General features: G+C 40.9%; 1 long non-coding RNA gene across 1 annotated transcript; it reads right to left on the bottom strand.

The window, feature by feature from the left end:
- Nucleotides 1-9,391: 9,391 nt before the first annotated feature.
- On the bottom strand, nt 9,392-18,585 carry LOC142142989 (uncharacterized). Its single transcript, XR_012689441.1, has 2 exons — nt 18,235-18,585; nt 9,392-16,255 (listed from the first exon to the last, which is right to left on the bottom strand). It is a non-coding gene; the product is annotated as an uncharacterized LOC142142989 (long non-coding RNA).
- Between the last annotated feature and the right edge of the window lie 229 nt (nt 18,586-18,814).

Below are 18,814 nucleotides of genomic sequence, written 5' to 3'. Positions count from 1 at the left end.
AAAGGATATGAAACGGAGCACCATGGCCTCTTGAGCTAATTAAAATAACGGAACATATTGTCCTTTCAGTGGTAGTCGGAGTAACGTAATTGTCAAGTTAATACTTAAGATGCTGTTATATTGTTAGTGAAAAGTGTCTGGATAAAGAAATATAAGTGCTGCAGGATGCTTATATATCAATAATGGGCAATTGGAAACAAAATGGTCCTTATTACCACAATAGATGATAAGCCAGCAGATGGTCACCTGGGGCCTGATTCATTAAGGATCTTAACTTCAGAAACTTCTTATTTCAGTCTCCTGGACAAAACCATGTTACAATGCAAGGGGTGCAAATTAGTATTCTGTTTTGCACATAAGTGAAATACTGACTGCTTTTTCATGTAGCACACAAATATCAACTTTAAATTTCAGTGTACAAATAAGCTATCAATTATTTGTGTGCTACATAAAAAACAGTCAGTATTTAACTTATGTGCAAAACAGAATACTAATTTGCACCCCTTGCATTGTAACATGGTTTTGTCCAGGAGACTGAAATAAGAAGTTTCTGAAGTTAAGATCCTTAATAAATTAGGTCCCTGTTTTTTTCAACAATGACAGTTTAGACGCTAATCTGCATTAATTTGACTGTTACCTTCTTAGAACAACAAGGAGTAGCAGTAGATGTAGAAGCACTATAAGTACTAGAGTACTTTCTCTTGTTTCCTTTCTTTGACCTGGTGGTCAGTCCTAATAGCGAAATGCATAAGTATTTCTAAGGACTTAGGAGAGGGATACTCCACTAGGTGATCCCTCATCTACTCACCCAATGCAGTACCTACTTCATAGAGCCGGATCACTCTAAGGAGAATCAGTTGCCAAGCGCCTAAATTCAGAGCTATATTATTCCAGGGAATGATGACCCTGATGAAGGTAACATAGATGTGACTCTGCAGATTAAGTATTATCACGGTCATCATCAAGTATCCCTACTGCTTCAAAAAATGCATCTAAACCAGAAAGACAGAAAGAGCAGGATTCTGCAAATCAATCCCAATGGCCCAAGTCTGTAGGTCATCCTGTAATAGGGATATAACGATTCCAACACTTTGTTTGCTTAGTACCAAAGGTACAAGGTCTTAACCTAAAATAAAACCTATAACTGTCTGGAAAATTTCTGAAGGATCTACAATTTCCAGAAAAATATGTAAGATTTAATTTAGGCTTCTCAAAACCAATGTACAGATAATCTGTAGTTTACCCAAGAGATCTCCATGAGGAAAATAAAAACGAGCAGAAGGCCACTTATGTGTAGTATACTCTGTATTCACTGTTTGTATAATGTACAGGATTTTAATCCTTATTTTAATAAGTGACCTTCTGGCAATTTTTCCTTTTCTGGTGGAAGTATCTTGGGTAAACTGTAGGTATATGTAGAAGTCCTTGCATATTAAGGATGTGAATGAGTTCTCTGTACAGCGCTGCGGAATTAGTGGCGCTATATAAATAAATGATGATGATGATGATGATGATGATCTTCAGAAAGCCAAACTTAAAAGAATAACATTGAGGTCTACATTGGGTGTTTGATCCACCTCCTGGATTGAAGCATTACCCAGAAAAGATCCTTCTTACGTATATACTTAACATATGCAGTTTACTGTTTGAGCACTATTTATGGGGTGTGTAAAAATTCCAAACTATTAGGGTCTAATGTGTCCCGCAGACAAGTCCATAAACAGCCAGCTTCTTCCTGGTGCCGCATAGTTATTGAGTGGGGAGTATAGGTGTCAGTGAGGAAATCTATTTGTGTCATAATATTAAAACTGATTAATTTATTGTAACTGTAGTCTTGATTAATTTCACTGTTTGTCATATTTACTATTTGTTGTCTTTTTTCATTTTTTTGTTGTTGTTACTTTTGTCTTTTTTAGTGCTAGATTTATAATGGCGAATTTCTGGAGATGGTGGAAACAAGCCACAGTCTGGTAAATGCAGGGCTGGAGTCTCTATAGGGAGGGTAGGGCATAAAACAGCATGACCCCCTTTTCAGAGACTAAGGTGTAAGGCTTTACCCAGATCCCGTGGCTGAGAGGAACTGGAGTAATGAAGAAAATGGGAACTTTGCTACCTCAGTGGTCCCAGTCAGAGCCGGATTTAGACCTCATGGGGCTCTAGGCAAGATACTGTTTTGGGGTCCCCCTCCCTGAAACAATCCATAGCACTATATATTTTTTTTTTACCATAGCATATATTAACTTTTAACACCTACTAGAAAAGATAATGCAAACAATGTTATACCAAAACATATTAACTTTGCAAATCCTTAACTAAAACAGAGTGTGAATAATGTCAAAATTGTTTTATAGTTTTTAATGCCTTATATCAGACAAAGTACAAACAATGTTAAGTTTGAACTTTTTTGACTGGAGAGTGGACAGTATTACAATAATTATATTTTAATAACAGGAGTTTTTTCAATAATCTTTTATAATGAATTTTTTTCATTACTCGCATTTACTGATGAAAAAACGTTTATTTCACTCCATGCTGGCTGCTATTATTGGTCCAACTCTGCTCAGTCTACTTCGATCCACACACACATTGCAAATTCCTCTATTTTTATTTTCAAATTTGCAATTTGAATATGCAGTTTAAACCAACAAAGTGTTTTTTGGCGTATGATTATGAGGTGGACCAGAGAACTATTGCCCGGGGTCTGCGTCAGCGTACACAAATATATACCAAAACCAAACAATGCAATAGACTCAGGTCCTCAGAAAAACTAGAACTGCAGTGTGGATATAATAATATTTATTAAAAACATATAATATAAAATGCACTCATTAAGCATATATAGACAGACCACCTTCTATGAATACGGTTACAGATGCTCCCTCTCGAGGTGGTATGAACAATGTCTATTATTAAAATTGACTCCTTGTGGCAGTGCTCACGCTGATATAACTTTATAATATGCGTATATCAATTTGCATAGGTGTATAGTAATCAAAACTAATACGATCCAGAGGTAGCTATATGGACTTCAATTTATTCCACGATCATAATATAGCATGCTTTGATTCCTCCAAGGCTGAAACTCCCATCTAGTGTAGATGTAGTTTCGTGGTAGCAAACCACTTCATCATTCTCTGATGAAGTGGTTTGCTACCACGAAACGCGTAAGATAGACATCCTTGTCTAAACTTTTTTGGCACTCATACACTATCTTTGTGGACGGATAGCTCACTCATTGGCTAGGATCGAAACTCCCTTCTTAGCATCTCGATATTGGATTTTAAACCAGAAGCCCGGGAACAGCACTGCTGGTGCAGGGGGCTGCAAATATACTGTGTAAGCTGACATGAGTCCACGAGAACTAACTCTGTATTCAATATACAGATGACCGTGTAAACGGGTATCTCTATTGGAGAGTTGTTTCTGCCGGAGCAGCATTATTCAGCACTTGTACACGGAGGAGCAAAAACAGATTGAAATACTCATTCCGGGTAACTATAGCAGCATGCTTCCAACTTGTTTATGCTGACGGCTAAATCACAGATTGGATGATACATCCTAATAACTTCAGGAATCTGGTAAGAATATACCATATTATTACCCGTGGACTGCCTTCATTTCCATACTAGAACATCTGCTACATTGTCTCTATTGCTGTACAACATTGTTTATATTTGCATGTTGAACTACATCTACACTAGATGGGAGTTTCAGCCTTGGAGTTTGAGGAATCAAAGCATGTTATATTATGATCGTGGAATAAATTGAAGTCCATATAGCTACCTCTGGATCGTATTAGTTTTGATTACTATACACCTATGCGAATTGATATACGCATATTATAAAGTTATATCAACGTGAGCACTGCCACAAGGAGTCAATTTCATTAATAGACATTGTTCATACCACCTCGAGAGGGAGCATCTGTAACCGTATTCAATTTATATAATCTTTTGTAGGTGCACCTATAGATTTATTATTGATATTCCCATCTAGAAGGTGGTCTCTCTATATATGCTCAATGAGTGCATTTTATATTTTATGTTTTTAATAAATATTATTATATCCACTAGGGATGAGCGGGCTCGGATATCTGAAATCCGAGCCCACCCGAACCTTGCCGATCCGAGACAGATCCAGGTATTCCCGCCAATTGCAAAACTGAAAGCGAGGCTCCGAGTCATAATCCTGTTGTCGGATCTCGCAATACTCGGATTCTATAAATTCCCCGCTGGCCGCCGCCATCTTCACTCAGGCATTGATCAGGGTACAGGGAGGTTGTGTTAGGTGGTCCTCTGCCCTGCTATATCCTGTGCTGTGCTGTGCTGTGCTGTGCTCAGTCCAGTGGTGCTGTGTCCTGTGCTCTGTCCTTCTGAGTTCAGTGGTGCTGCTGGGTCCTGTACTGTGTCCTGTTCAGTCCAGTGGTGCTGTGTCCTGTGCTCTGTGCTTCTAAGGGCATTGTTATTTCCCCATTATTCCCAAGTTATAAAAAATTAAAAAAAAAGTTATAAAAAAAAGAAATAAAAAATAATTATAAAAAAAAAGAAATTAAAAAAAAATATCCAAAAACAATCCTGCAGTATAAGTCCATTGGTACTGCAATAATACAAAGTTCACTGATTCTGCAGTATAAGTCCAGTGGTACTGCAATATTACAAAGTTCACTGATTCTGCAGTATAAGTCCAGTGGTACTGCAATATTACAAAGTTCACTGATTCTCCAGTATAAGTCCAGTGGTACTCTCCTGTGCCGGATATAATTTTTAAAGGCTTTGCCGAGTGTGTGTGGCTTAGGGGTACGCTCTCTTGTGCTACATATAATGGAAAACAAAAATTTGAAGGATAAAGCTGCGAGGAAAAAGCTCAGTTTTCCTAAAAGACCCACTGGCGGGGATGCTGATAACATCTGGTCCGGCCTGAAGGACCTGCCAATCATTGCAGACATGTCTACTGTTGCTGCATTGGATGCTGTCACAATAGAAAAAATGGTGGAGGATTATTTTGCTGACACCATCCAAATAGACATGTCAGACAGTCCATATTGTTACTGGCAGGAAAAAAAGGCAGTTTGGAAGCCCCTGTACAAACTGGCTCTATTTTACCTGAGTTGTCCCCCCTCCAGTGTGTACTCGGATAGAGTTTTTAGTGCAGCGGGGAACCTGGTCAGTGAGCGGCGAAAGAGGTTGCTTCCTCACAACATTGAAAAAATGATGTTTATAAAAATGAATAATCAATTCCTCAATGAAGTACAGCACTGCCCTCCAGATAGTACAGAGGGACCTGTGGTTGTGGAGTCCAGCGGGGACGAATTGATAATGTGTGAAGAGGAGGAAGTACACACTGTAGGGGGGAGAGGAATCAGAGGTTGAGGATGAGGACGACATCTTGCCTCAGTAGAGCCTGTTTAGTTTGTACAGGGAGAGATGAATTGTTTTTTTTTGGTGTGGGGGCCCAAACAAACCAATCATTTCAGCCACAGTTGTTTGGTAGGCCCTGTCGCTGAAATGATTGGTTTGTTAAAGTGTGCATGTCCTATTTCAACAACATGTGGGTGGGAGGGCCCAAGGACAATTCCATCTTGCAACTCTTTTTTTGGCATTATGTGACCATTCAACAGTCGTTTGCCATGTTCAAAAAGTAAAACAAAATGTCAACAAATTCAAAAAATTAAACCAAAAGTAAAATGCCCTGTCATAATTTAAAACAAGAGGTATTGACGTGCTAGAACTACTGTAGTGTTTATATGTTATAAACACTACACTTGGAAGTTGGAGGAGGTATTGTGGCCCCGGTACCAAATTTCGTACCTGGGCCACTCCACTATGCAGTCCAGATAGAGGTGTATCAGATATTAAACAACGTTGACTGTTGCTGCAAAATTTTTAAATAATATTGTGGGGAACACTACACTATGCAGTCCATAAATTTTTTGGTAGAATTCAGACCCGTGGAGGGTTTTTTTAATTATATTGTAGGGACCACTCCTCTACGCAGTCCAGGTACAATTTTTGGTGGGATTCAGATCATTTGAGGGTTTTCTTATTATATTGTGGGGACCACTCCACTACGCAGTCCCGAAAGATACCTCATTGCAACGTTTTGGACTAATAACAATATTGTGAGGTGTTCAGAATACACTGTAAATTAGTGGAAATGATTTTTATTGAATGCTATTGAGGTTAATAATAGCGTAGGAGTGAAAATAAGCCCAAAAACGTGATTTTTGAACTTTTTTTATGCTTTTTTCAAAAAAAATCCGAATCCAAAACCTTAAATCCGAACCAAAACCTTTCGGCAGGTGTTTTGCGAAACAAATCCGAACCCAAAACACGAGACACCAAAAGTCTCCGGTGCACATCCCTAATATCCACACTGCAGTACTAGTTTTTCTGAGGACCTGAGTCTATTGCATTGTTTGGTTATGCAGTTTAAACAAAATCCTATTTAAATACATCCTGGATTTTAAGTTCATCGACGTTACACCGTACCTGCACCATTGATTTTGCACAGGAAAGTTCTGTGTCCTAAACATAATTTTGTTTATTTTTCTGTTTTTATTCTGCCCCCATACATGGCTTGGGTGACCACATACTACTGTCTCAAAAGCAGGATTTCTAAAGGGGGGGGGGGTTTCCAAATGTTTTCATTGGGATACCTGTTTATCAAGAATTGTGGTGGTTCTTGTAACAATGCAATACCCGCTCTGTTATCTCCTACTCAGGCTGGCGATCAATAAACCCCAGTGTCACAAAATATATACAACATTATTAATAGCCACTAATCTTCCCTCAAACATACCATCTGCTCTCTGCCATCGGTGGTGTTGCGGAATAGGGACAGCGGGCTCCGGTGTGTGGCCCCACCTCTGCTACATTCACACTCTGAAATTAATTTAAAATAGTTGTTCTCCAAACTAAAAAGAAATCATGAAAAAAATGGAAACTTGAATTTTTCCTATGGTAAAGAAAATGGGGTATATTTTTTTTAAACTGCGGGTTTGAAAAAGTGGAGATGTTGCCTATAGCAAAAAATCAGATTCTAGCTGTCATTATGTAGCATGCACTAAATAAATGATAACTAGAATCTGATTGGTTGCTATAGGCAACATTTCCAGTTTTACAAACCCACAGTTTAGTAAATATACCCCAATGAGTCATCCTCAGACGGGCACTTGAGAATAAGCGAGTGGGAAAGACAAGGACCATCCCCCCTCCACATTCACCCCTTAACCCTCAGTAACACTCGTTAACACCGCCATTCCGCTAAACCGTTTTGATTTCAATTAAATGAAATGAGTGACAAAAATTATCATGACCAATTTAAAAATCCAAGTGGAGTTTGGTGGTGCGAGGGAAGGTGGACTTTAAATTAAGCCCGCACTTGTTTTTATCTTTAGCCTGAAATTGAAGGCAAGATATAAGCATATTAGCCTAGGGCGGTCTGAACCATTAATCAGGCCCTGATTCCGGCATGTGTGTGGTTGTTTGGTAATCTGACCACATGACCAGATTACGCTGTACATGGGCACATGTCTACTTGTTGCTTTGTTAGATCCACAGTTGTGCTTGAGATTAGGAGCAGTGGTGGCACGGCAGCATTTTTGTATACACTCTTTCCTCTATTTACTTGCATTTGAAATGTGGTGTCGCTGGCGTTTTACCAATGCCAGTGGGTAATCAGTCTTAGAACCATGATTATGCCTTTTATAGTATTTGGTACAGAGATTTACATGCTGAGGGCAAATACAATTCTTTAACAAACAAAAACAATACTCTCCTTTCATTGGTGTTTTTTATATGTGACATTGAAATAGGTTAAGGGTGTTATAAATTATACTTTAATGAAATATGACATTGTTAATAGGGCATTTTATTTATTGGCATGGCATGTGAGAGGACATTTAACAGAAATATGGCAACACTCAATGAGCAACTTCTGAATGATTCTGAATAAAGAACCAAAACTGGAGGAGGTGCATAGGAATCATGAATGGTAAATCGCTGCATGATATAGACTTGATAATGTTTTCGTTTTGTTTGTATAAGTAAAACAATAGCCAATTACATAGAATAGTATATAAAAGTGTGTGTGTGTTTATATATAAAGTCTCTACTACCAAACCAACAACATTGTGTTACCCATGACAAGAAATTATGCAAAACTGTGGCACATAATCCTAAAGCAACAAAAAAAACCCCAAAACTTGTCTTACCCCTATCTTGCGTACCCATGCATATTTAATGTGTACTTTTTTTCTTGTTCATGGTGTCATACCTAGAGTGAAATAAACATACTTGCAAGCCTGTATTGAACAGTGTAAATACTTACATTTTGCAGTAAATACCAAGGTTTGTATTAATGGCTTAAAACTAGAGATGCTCATTGACCTGCGTGTTTTGGTTTTCTTTGGTTTTGTTTTGCTATTTTGTTTAAAAATCAATGTTTAGTGCTCCACCTGTTTCTTGGATAAGTAATGTAATTGTAAAGCTAATAAATTATCCAAAAAACAGTTAAAGGGCTCACTGTGTATGTCACCATAAACCTCATATCACACCTTTAAAAAATACTAAACATTTGCATGCAAATAAACACACGGAGACTTGGATAAGTTTATAAAAAAATTGCGAGAACTTTTATTATTATGAGTTTTAATTTTAGCTAAACCTATGGTGGCGGCGAAAAGGGCACTGCGAAACAGCTCTCAAGCTGGTCACACTATCACACAAGTGGACTGGCGCAAACCGCCGTACGTCCACAACAGGGGAACAAATCCCGTCATCACTAGCGCCGAGTTGGCGTCAGAGTGACTGCCCCTTTAAACTCACGCTGCCCTCCCTCACCGAGCCGGACAGGGACCCTCCTCACCGAAGGACCAAAAAAGGAGTTACTGGTGCCACCTAGGGGACAGTGACCTACGCCAACTACCTGTGCGCCCACAAATCAGCCGCTGAACGCAGTGCCTTCCTACCCCGCTGCGCCCCACAGACGCCGCAGCACGCCACCAACTAAACACACCGAAACTCCCCCGTTAATCCTATCTACAAAGAAACCCATACCCTCTTCCGTTTGATGAACGCCGTCCCGTCTAAAAAATTGAGGTGACTCTACCCCCAATCCCGGGTGATCTATAATTATTCCTCCTAGAGACCGTACTACCTTCCGAATGGCGCTATTAACCTTCCTGACCATAATGTCATCTTTTTGAATGGGATCTTTGTTCTCCATGCCAGCCGGGGGATTAATGCTGACCAACCAATAAGGATATCAGGCCAAGCCTCGTGAATTCGCCTTAGGTCTTCCCGAATCTCAATAATAAGATCTAGTGACTTTCCTTTTCCCAAGTCATTGCCACCCGCGTGCACTATTAGGACATTTGGTGGGCCCTGATGTAGAATAAGCCTCACCAACCATGGAACTAGATCGGACCAACCTAAGCCTCTTCTGCCCAACCATCTTATTATGACGTCCTCGTGATTCGGGATAACATTAGACCTGGGATGGCCAGCGGCCCAGAAAACAAAGGAATGCCCGATAATCCACACCATCTTAGTTGGAGCACTCTCACCTGGAAGCAGAAAACCGGTGTTAAAAAACATACCACCATATTTGGAAGACAGTCCAGGCTTAGCATAAAGCACAAGAAGGATAGAATGGTGGAAATAACAGGTTTACGGGGGAGGATTAGGGAAGAGAGACACATACGGGGAGCAGACCACCCAGGCGAAGGTAAACAACACCCGGAAAACCCCTGGCTGCACACCACTAATCAGGACTTACGCCCCCGCTCCAAAGCGACGAGCGGAAAAGCCCAGGGTAGCCCACCTTAAATTTCCTCTGAACCTACTTCCCTCCAGTTTCAGTGCATGTCCTCATGTTCTAGTACTTCTCTTCATTTGAAGAATGTTTCCCTCATGTACCTTGTTCAAACCCTTGATAAGTTTGAAAGTTTCTATCATGTCCCCCCTTTCCCTTCTCTGCTCCAAACTATACATAGTGTTCTTTTAGTCTTTCCGGGTAAGTTTTGTGCTGTAGCCCATGCACCATTTTAGTTGCCCTTCTTTGTACAGTTTCTAATGTATTTATATCCTTATGGAGATATAGCCTCCTAAACTGAACACAGTATTATAGATGAGGCCGTACCAGTGACCTATACAGTGGCATTATTACTTCTTTCTGTTACGGATTTCTCTCCCTATGCAACCAAGCATCCGACTTGGCTTACTCATTGCTTTGTTACATTGCTTACCTGCCTTTAAGTCACCTGAAATAGTGACTACTAGATCCCTTTCCTCCTCAGTAGTTTCCATTATTATGCCATTAATACTATATTTAGCCTTTGGGTTTTGATTTTGCATTTTTTTGGCATTAAACTGTAGTTGCCACTGTCTTACCCATTCCTCTAGTCTACTTAGATCATCAATCATTTGTCTGACACCTCCTGGTGAGTCTACCCTGTTGCATATCTTTGTGTCATCTGCAAAAAGGCACACTCTCCCTTCATTACGATTTGCAATGTCTCCAATAAAGATGTTAAAAAGCATTGGTCCAAGTACAGATCCTTGGGGTACTCCACTGAATGTTGTCCAACATTCTTTCAGGTGTCAGTAACGTGGGATAAGCACACAGAAAAGTCGGTCCTTTATTTTTGTACAGTGTTTAGATCTGTCTTAATTATATTAATGATACTTAATTTCTTCGTGTCCATTTTATAATATAGGCTAAACTTGAAAAATGTAGTAAGCATATCAATATTTCTGTGAGAACCTACTATCATCCATGACATGTAATGCTCTCACCTTTTTTAAATTGAGTTTATAACTTGAATCAATATATTTAATATACAGAATAAGGGAAATTTTATTGTGCAGTTAGCCACTACTGAAAAATAGGAACATTTCCAAGACAAGTCCTTATATCCAGAGAAGTTTAGGGACATTCGGCACTATATCACGCTAAACTAAATTCTATGTTTTGGGCAAAGTTATTCTTTAACAGAAATGAATTGTGGAGTAGGAGATTTTATATTACTGAACCACCCCCCTTAGTGCTCATCATACATTGTGACCTATTTCTAGTTTTGACAACCCCCCACAAATAATCATTTCTAGTCAGAGCCTAAATAATTATCATCATCATCTTTTTGCTGTACATTGATGGGATCATAACACAAACTAATTACATACAATATAAAACATAAGGTAAGGAAAGTCCTGGCCAAATGAGCTTACAATTTAACAAATTCAATTCTGGATTGATGCAGTCACAGTCTGTGAGCAGCCTAGGACAGACAAACACAAGGGGATTACCAGAGAGGAATACAGATAAGGGAACATTTTTAATAATGTACACTATGCATAATAAAATTATTTCCTCAGGTAAAGGCCAGAAATTAAATATAATTTTTTAATGTTACAACTTTGTTGACTATTGTGTCATCATAGCACTGAATGGATCTTATTTACAAAGCGCTCTCACAAATGGGTAATTAGTGACTCTGACAAGGTTATTTTTAGATGTTTTATGTATGCATCTTATTTAACCTTACCTCAGAAAGTTGTGCTGAAACACAGTATTCCCACAGACGTTGCATTAAGCAACTGCCATGTATCAGTTTGTCACCACAGCTACTGATAAATTATAACATGAAAACCCAACAGGGTTGTTGATCGATGGCGTGGTTTAGGTACAACAGCATCACACAAAAATAATCATAAAGTATAACCAAATATCTGTCTCCTACAAAACATCACAACAGCAATAAAATCACGTGATGTAAAATAAAAATTAAAAAATACAGAGTGCACAAGAATGAGGCTGAGGATGTTGATCAGGATTACCAGGAAATATTACTGGTACAGCCGCTGCTGTTCATGACAGCTGGATTATGACTGAAAACGAAAAGTCATCTGAACCATTTCAGATGAGGACCATGTATACTAGTAAATGCAAGCAAGGTGTCCTGATCAATTAGAATGCACATTTCTAAGATGACCCTCAAGGGTGCGGGAAAGAGGGAGGATATCAAAAGCCACTGCAGAACAATAAGCAATTAGTGTAGTCCAAAAGGTGAACTGCAGATGAAAACGTAGCAGAAATCTGCAGTCTATTCAAGGTCCACAGAGCTGAAATTAAACATTAACGTCTAAATAGCCTTTTACTTTTCTCAATTATCATCATGTTGCGAGAAAGTCCTCTGAAAATATTGCAGACACCAGAATCATTGCTCCTGGTGCCTGCACGCCTCTGCTGACCAGACAAGCAGTAGCGTAATTTGCAGATCAGACGTTATTTTCAGAAAATTAGCTTGGAAGGGGCGGAGCTCTTTTTCCTGAACTCAAAAGAGCAATTTTCAAATACAATCTTCAAGTTCCGCTTCACCAGTTATTTGTAAATTCTGTAGGGTTGTAGTCTATAAATAGAGCCAAGGCTGATCTGTGGTATAGTTGGGGTATAATAAAGGAAAAGTTTGGCTGGAGAAACATGTGAATTTCCACACCCAAACGTGGAATGGGGTGAATATTTGGTGGAACACTTTTGAAAATTTAGCTCATCTGAGATCCTTTCTTTGTAATTTGAACATGAACGAAGTACATACAATAAGCTAAAAAACAGCACAGAGTATGGTATTGTTAATAATTTAGTTTAAACAAAGTAATGATTCAGTTGTGGCAGACAAACTTACAAACCAGCCTTCAATAAAAATCTTTACAGAGAAAGGAAAAGTAGTGTTACTATTTTGAAACTACCTAGATTTTGTAGATCTCATTTTTTTAACTAAACAATAATAAGGTTGTTTCCTGCATAAAGTTAACAAGCAGCTTTTTTATTTTTAATGATTTCCCTATCATGTCACCTCCGTTGCAGCCTTCTTTCTGGAGGACGCAGTCAGGCTAATTAGGTGCCCTCAAATAGTGGCCTTATGGGCCTCTCATAGGACACCCGGAGCTATGTCAGAGGTACAGTTTTCTAGGAAATAGTTTGAGATGGAGGTTTTAACATGTAGGAGCATTGTTTGATTAAGCAGGAGGGAGTCATCTAAGCGCCACCTGCCACGAGGTCGTGTATGTTTGAGGAGGTCTAAAAGCAGAAAAACCCGAGTGGTCTGTCCAGGAGAGCAGATATATGCCTGCTTGAGTTACTTGAAGAGCAAGAGAATATGAAACACAGAGCATATCTATGAGCGAGTATAGTAGGTGTGGGGCTGAGAAGTGTGTATAATCTCTGGCATCGGAGTTACATAGTCGCCAGGAATCATACAGACGGTGTTGGGTGAGCAATATAGCGAGTGAGGTGAATTCAGAGGAGAAAGGGGTAGCCCGCCGGGAGGAGGGAGGAGAGGATTTATCCAGGAGAGAGTCAAGAACTACATTAAAGTCTTCGTCGACAATCATGTGACCTTGCACCAGTTGCTAAATGTGCTTGAAGAGTCTGGTGAAAAAGGGTTTTTGTTTCTGGTTTGGGACATATACTGAGACCAGGGTGACGGGCAGAGTGTAGCGTGACAATCAGGAGGCGACCCTCTGGATCTGCAAAAGTGTAAGAGTGCAAAAAGGGGACTTTGCTGTGAATCAAGATAGCCATGCCCCGTTTCTTGCAGTCCGCAGAGGCAAAGAAGGTCTGAGAAAATTGCTTACCCTGAAGCTGTGAGTCGACTCCAGTAAGAGGAGTTTGTTGTAGAAAAACAATGTTGCTCGTTCTCTCCTACAGGCTCCCAAGAGCGTAGTGGCTTATGTAGGGAATTACGGCTGTTAACGTTGACAGAAAATATTTTTAAAGACATAGCTCTGCAGGGGGGGTAGAATCTCACAAGGTAAACTAATGCTTGAGGAGAGAAATACAAATAATTAGTGTGTCCCTGAGTTAGAGTATAAGAACAGGAGAGTAGTAGGAAAAAAGCCACAGACAAAAAAGTAGAGAGAAAAGGAAACAGTAAGCCCAATTGGGCAACAACACTGAATAAAAGGAATCCGTAGAGGGTTCAAAGACATAGTGGAGAGCCTATGCATGATACAATGAACAATATCAAAGGGTGTGTGGAGTCCTAATCCTGAGGAGGATAGGCGTCAGGACCGAAGGACCCGCAAAAGAATTCTTTAGAAAAAAATAATAAACCAAAGAACAGTGTGTGTAAAACAAACAGTATGTAAACACTAGACATGCTGCTTTAAACAGTTAGGCAATTAGGTAAGGGAAGGGAATAGGGGGTATAGATGGGGAGGAGACTTAGGGACCGAAGACAGCACTTAAGGCAGTGTGCTATAAAGGCCTATTGGAGCAAAATAACGTAAGAAAACTACCTATATGTCATACTTAATGCAAGGAAAACAAGAGGGCTGGAGTTGTAATCAGTGACTAACAATCCAAGGCTCCAATTACCCGAAGAAGTCCACCTGTGAAAGCAAAAAAATGATGACAAAACAAATTTCAAATGTCAACAATAACAATTAACATGTTAAGGTGGAGTAGCATCCCGGGCCAAGTGGCAAGAGGTACGGGACCACTCGGGACCACTCAGGTTGCGTGGGAGCAAAACGTTGGGCTCTTGGAGGTGGAGACTGCAGGGAAGATGACATGGGCAGGATGTCCAGCTTGGTAAGCAGGTCTTGACCTTGGTTTAGGGTTTTGAAAAAATGAGAGGTGTTGGCTGCAAAAACCTGGAGCGGAAAAGGTAAGCCCCAGCGATTACGGACGTTATGTTGGCAGAGTATCCTTGTATCAGGTTGCAGATCTCAACGTTTCTGGATCATTGTTGGGGCAAGGTCCTGAAACAACTGGACATCCATGTCTCGAGAAGAGAGAGCAGACCGATCTCTAGTTGCTTGTAGAATGCGGTCCCTGGTACAAAAATAATGCAACCAAGCTATAATGTCCCGAGGAGGTTGACCACTAACGGGTTTGGATCTCAGAGCCCGATCCATGAGGCAGTTTGCATCAGTGAGATCTGAAAAAAATGTGAAGGAAAAGGCCTTTAAGACAAGCTTGAATTTCCGCCGGCAGGATGTCTTCAGAAACATTTCTAATGCGAGTATTATTGCGCCGGAAATGGTTTTCAGAGTCCTCTTGTTTCTCCTTCAGGGACTCAATGTCGTCGCGGAGGTTGGATAGTTCTTTGTCAAGAACCGTCTGAGAGCGGCACAGATCATCTGTTTTGGATTCCAAGGTGTCTGTTCCGGTGCAGAGGGAGTTCAATTCAGTTTTAAAGTCATTGACTGCCTTAGAGAGTTCTTGTTGTAACGCTACTTTTACTTCCTCAAGAAGGTTAGTCATTACTGCATGAATCAGAGGATCCAATTCCATCTCCGAAGGAAGAAGAGGCTCGACACCGCTCGGCAGTCCACATGAGGAGGAGAGGGCTTGGATTTTGATCAAAAGAAGTTGGCCGAAGTCCCAGGCTTCTTTGGTTTGGTAGACATAGTGAGATTGACAAAAGAAATTAGATCGCTTGGGGGGTTGGAGAAGATGGGAGAGAGTCAAGATGAGAGGATGGGGAAAGGAGAGGGGCACACATTGTGTTCAAATCATATGAGAGGGGTCCGCCCGAGTCTGGGTCACGTAGAGATGATCACATGACCTTTATGTATAGTGAGCAGCAAATTGAGGGAAATATTTGAAAAGGAGGTCTCGGGTATATAACAGATGACAGCCACTAGCTTATAGTTCTTGGCGGACCGACAGTGGGAGCACCGAGACAGACACAGGGTCATATTACGATAAGAGCCATCGCTCTTATCGTAACATTATGACCCTGTGTCTGTCTCGGTGCTGAAGTGAACAACAGATTATATATAGCAGGAAGATAGAGCGTAGTGACATATCAGCTACCGGGTGGCAGCACTGGCACTGCAGAGGACAGATAGGTTCAGGCAATTTGATTGTGTGGATCTGCTTGTACAGGATAGATTGAGAGCAGCAATAAATTTAATGCCCATGAACCCCTGTCCCTCCATGGGGGTCCTACAGATCTGTGTGGCAAGAAGCCCCAGGAGAACTCACATGGAATGCGACAAGTGGAGTGGAGCTTCTCACATCTATGAGATGAAATGGAAGTGGACTTTAGCTAATTGGATCTTCTTACATACTGCAGGAGTGTGCTAAATTGTGGGTGATCCAGACAGGGGAAAGGACTCACCCCTTATAGAAAGGCACAGGCAGGTCAGTTTGAATCCAAGCACTGTGACCAGGAAGAGCAGGTCCCACTCCACTCTGCAGATGGACAGCTGGCTTTGTAGTTCTTCTGCACTTAATTTGGAGCAGCCTGTGGGTCAGAGAGGTCCTGGTGAACAGGGGGGAGGGGAGGACACAGCACCCAGTAATACAGTCCTAGTGGTCCAGCGAGGGGATCCGCAGCAGCAGCTAGATGGCAATCAACAGGGCCAGAAACCGAGGCCAGTTAGGTCTCCTACTAGCATCCATTTTAAATGCAGCTGCTACACTAATTTCCCTCCCCAAAACGTCCTTCTGCTGATACTTCATTCTTTACAGAATCCAAGATACTTCTAACATAGAAATTTAATAGCAAAATTGCACCAACATAGATATCATGACTTGTTTCAAAATATCTCCCAACTCAACGCTTTCCACTATGCCCAAAATTAGCACCTCTCATCCAAACTCATTACTTGCTCACATTTTTAGTTACAGGACTTTTTCAGGCTGCATCCAATCTTCAGAATTACCTCCTTCATACAAGACTTTGTGCTACCCTCTAACCAGTCCCTGATAATAAACCTCTTCGGGCAAGTTTATCACATTCCCAGAAAACCCTCTTTATCTAGGCTAATCTACCCAATTATCACACAGTCAACACAAAATTTACATTTATTCTGCTTCCATACTCCCCCCCCCCCCCCCTCCCCAAACATTAATGTGTAAGTGGATCATATAGTCCCACAAAGCACTTCTTCCCATTAATCAGACTGGATCTATATGTGCTATGTTGTGCTTAACCTCACGCTTAAACTTACTATGTTCCTACAGAATTTAAGCAGATACTGCTTACCTCTTTGTCTTAATACTTAGGGGCACATTTATCATTTATCGTAGAAATAGAGAAATGGTTATCAATCCTTATCGGACGGATAAGTATTGATTCATTTCTCAAATTTATCAAAACCGGAGCACAGAAACAGCAGTCCCGATAATCTGCTGTTTCTGTGAAAAGAAAAATCATACTTACCCCTGCCTCTTCGGACGCGCTGTATTCCCATCTCCTCCTCCTCTTTTTTTTTTCCATTTGTAGATGCAACGGCGCATGTGCAGTCTAGAGACCTCCAGGCTGTGCACAGACACGAGACTAGTGTTTCGGCATCTGTAGTCTGAAATGAGATCAGATGACAGGGAGGGATCACAAGATCACTCCCTGGACATGCGCTGTCCAGCTCTTCTCTCCGTAGCAGAGCTGGACATAATGAGGAGGAAAAGAATCTGTAACAGTTCCGATGATGTACGCCAGCAGCTGGCGTACATTTACATTACAAGTTTCCGAAAAATTAGTTTTTCCGGAACTTGTTAAATGCCGGCCCCGAGCAGTCACCATACTGTTGTATGGTGACTGCTAGAAAAAACGAAGTGCAGAGAAAATTACTGGTTTTGGAGATTGAACAGTCCGATGGAGCTTTCATAAATATCAATTGCAGACTTCCTTTACCTAATTACACAGTAGTGCAATACCGTCAATTGTTAAATGTGCCCCCAAATACCCAGTCTTGTTTTATTACGGTGTTTGTTCCCAAATAAAAAGTAGTGTCAGTTTAAATAAATAATACTACAAGGCCTTTGAGTAACTTTTTTATATGGATAAGCTCACAAAATAAATTGAAGACAATCTACTTAAACGAATGATGTTAAAATATTATGAGCTTTACAGTTTGAGAATCCTATATAATTTGACAATTCATGTTGAAGTGCCAAAAAACTGCACAACAAGCCCTATCTTCTGTCGGCCACAGAAGTCCAACATCGCATAAATCCAGTGACAGGTCATACCTAATGGGCACAGGACAGCAGGTGAAAGGTAAGGGGAGGAGGGTCACTGGTTTCACCACAGATTCACCACTGGGGAGTAAGCTGGCACACACACAAAGATCGGTAACCCAGTGCTCTTAGCTGATAAGGAACTACAAGTCCCAGCATACCTTGCCTCGTCTATGTTCTGTAGCTCCACACTTTTGCTAGGGGGTGTGAGCTGCTAAACACAGGCTGTCACCAGGTCCCTGCACCTGCCGAGGCTCTCACCTGAGCTATCCCGGCTCCCATCAGTCCTCCTCCGATCACCGTCACGTGTTTGATGGACAGCTTCTTCCCGGCGGCCGCGGCGCTGCTGGACATACATCGTACAAGGAGCTGCCTGCTGGCGGAGGCCATGTCTGCGGGTAACGGAGAGCTCGGGACTGAAGGGCAAACGCGGAGTGACAGAGAGTGACGCCAACACGCAGCGCAGGAAGAGGGCCGGGGAGAATGAGTGACGTCTGGGTGGGCGGAATAAGAATATATAGGAGGGTGACATGTGCGTGTTCATAGTCACATCTGTGCCTGCAATCTAGAGGCACTGGTCTGATACTAAGGTATACAATCATTCACTAGATGCTGCTTGTGATGCTACATCATATAAATATAATACAACTGAATTCAATGGATGTCCAGCTTGTTTCTTCCACAAAGAGTGTGTACGTTTCGGGGTTTGGAGGGATGAATTAAAATGTCGATCTGACATTAAAATGGTTTTGTGTTGTTACTACCTGGTGGTGAATGTACCTCACCTCAAAATGTATTCATTTCATGTAATTAAAGTATAGAGAAAGTATAGAGAAATTGC

Source organism: Mixophyes fleayi, chromosome 1, assembly GCF_038048845.1.
Source record: "Mixophyes fleayi isolate aMixFle1 chromosome 1, aMixFle1.hap1, whole genome shotgun sequence".
NCBI lineage: Eukaryota > Metazoa > Chordata > Amphibia > Anura > Limnodynastidae > Mixophyes > Mixophyes fleayi.
Note: the sequence above shows the minus strand (reverse complement) of the source record. Positions and strands in the feature narration are given on the sequence as shown.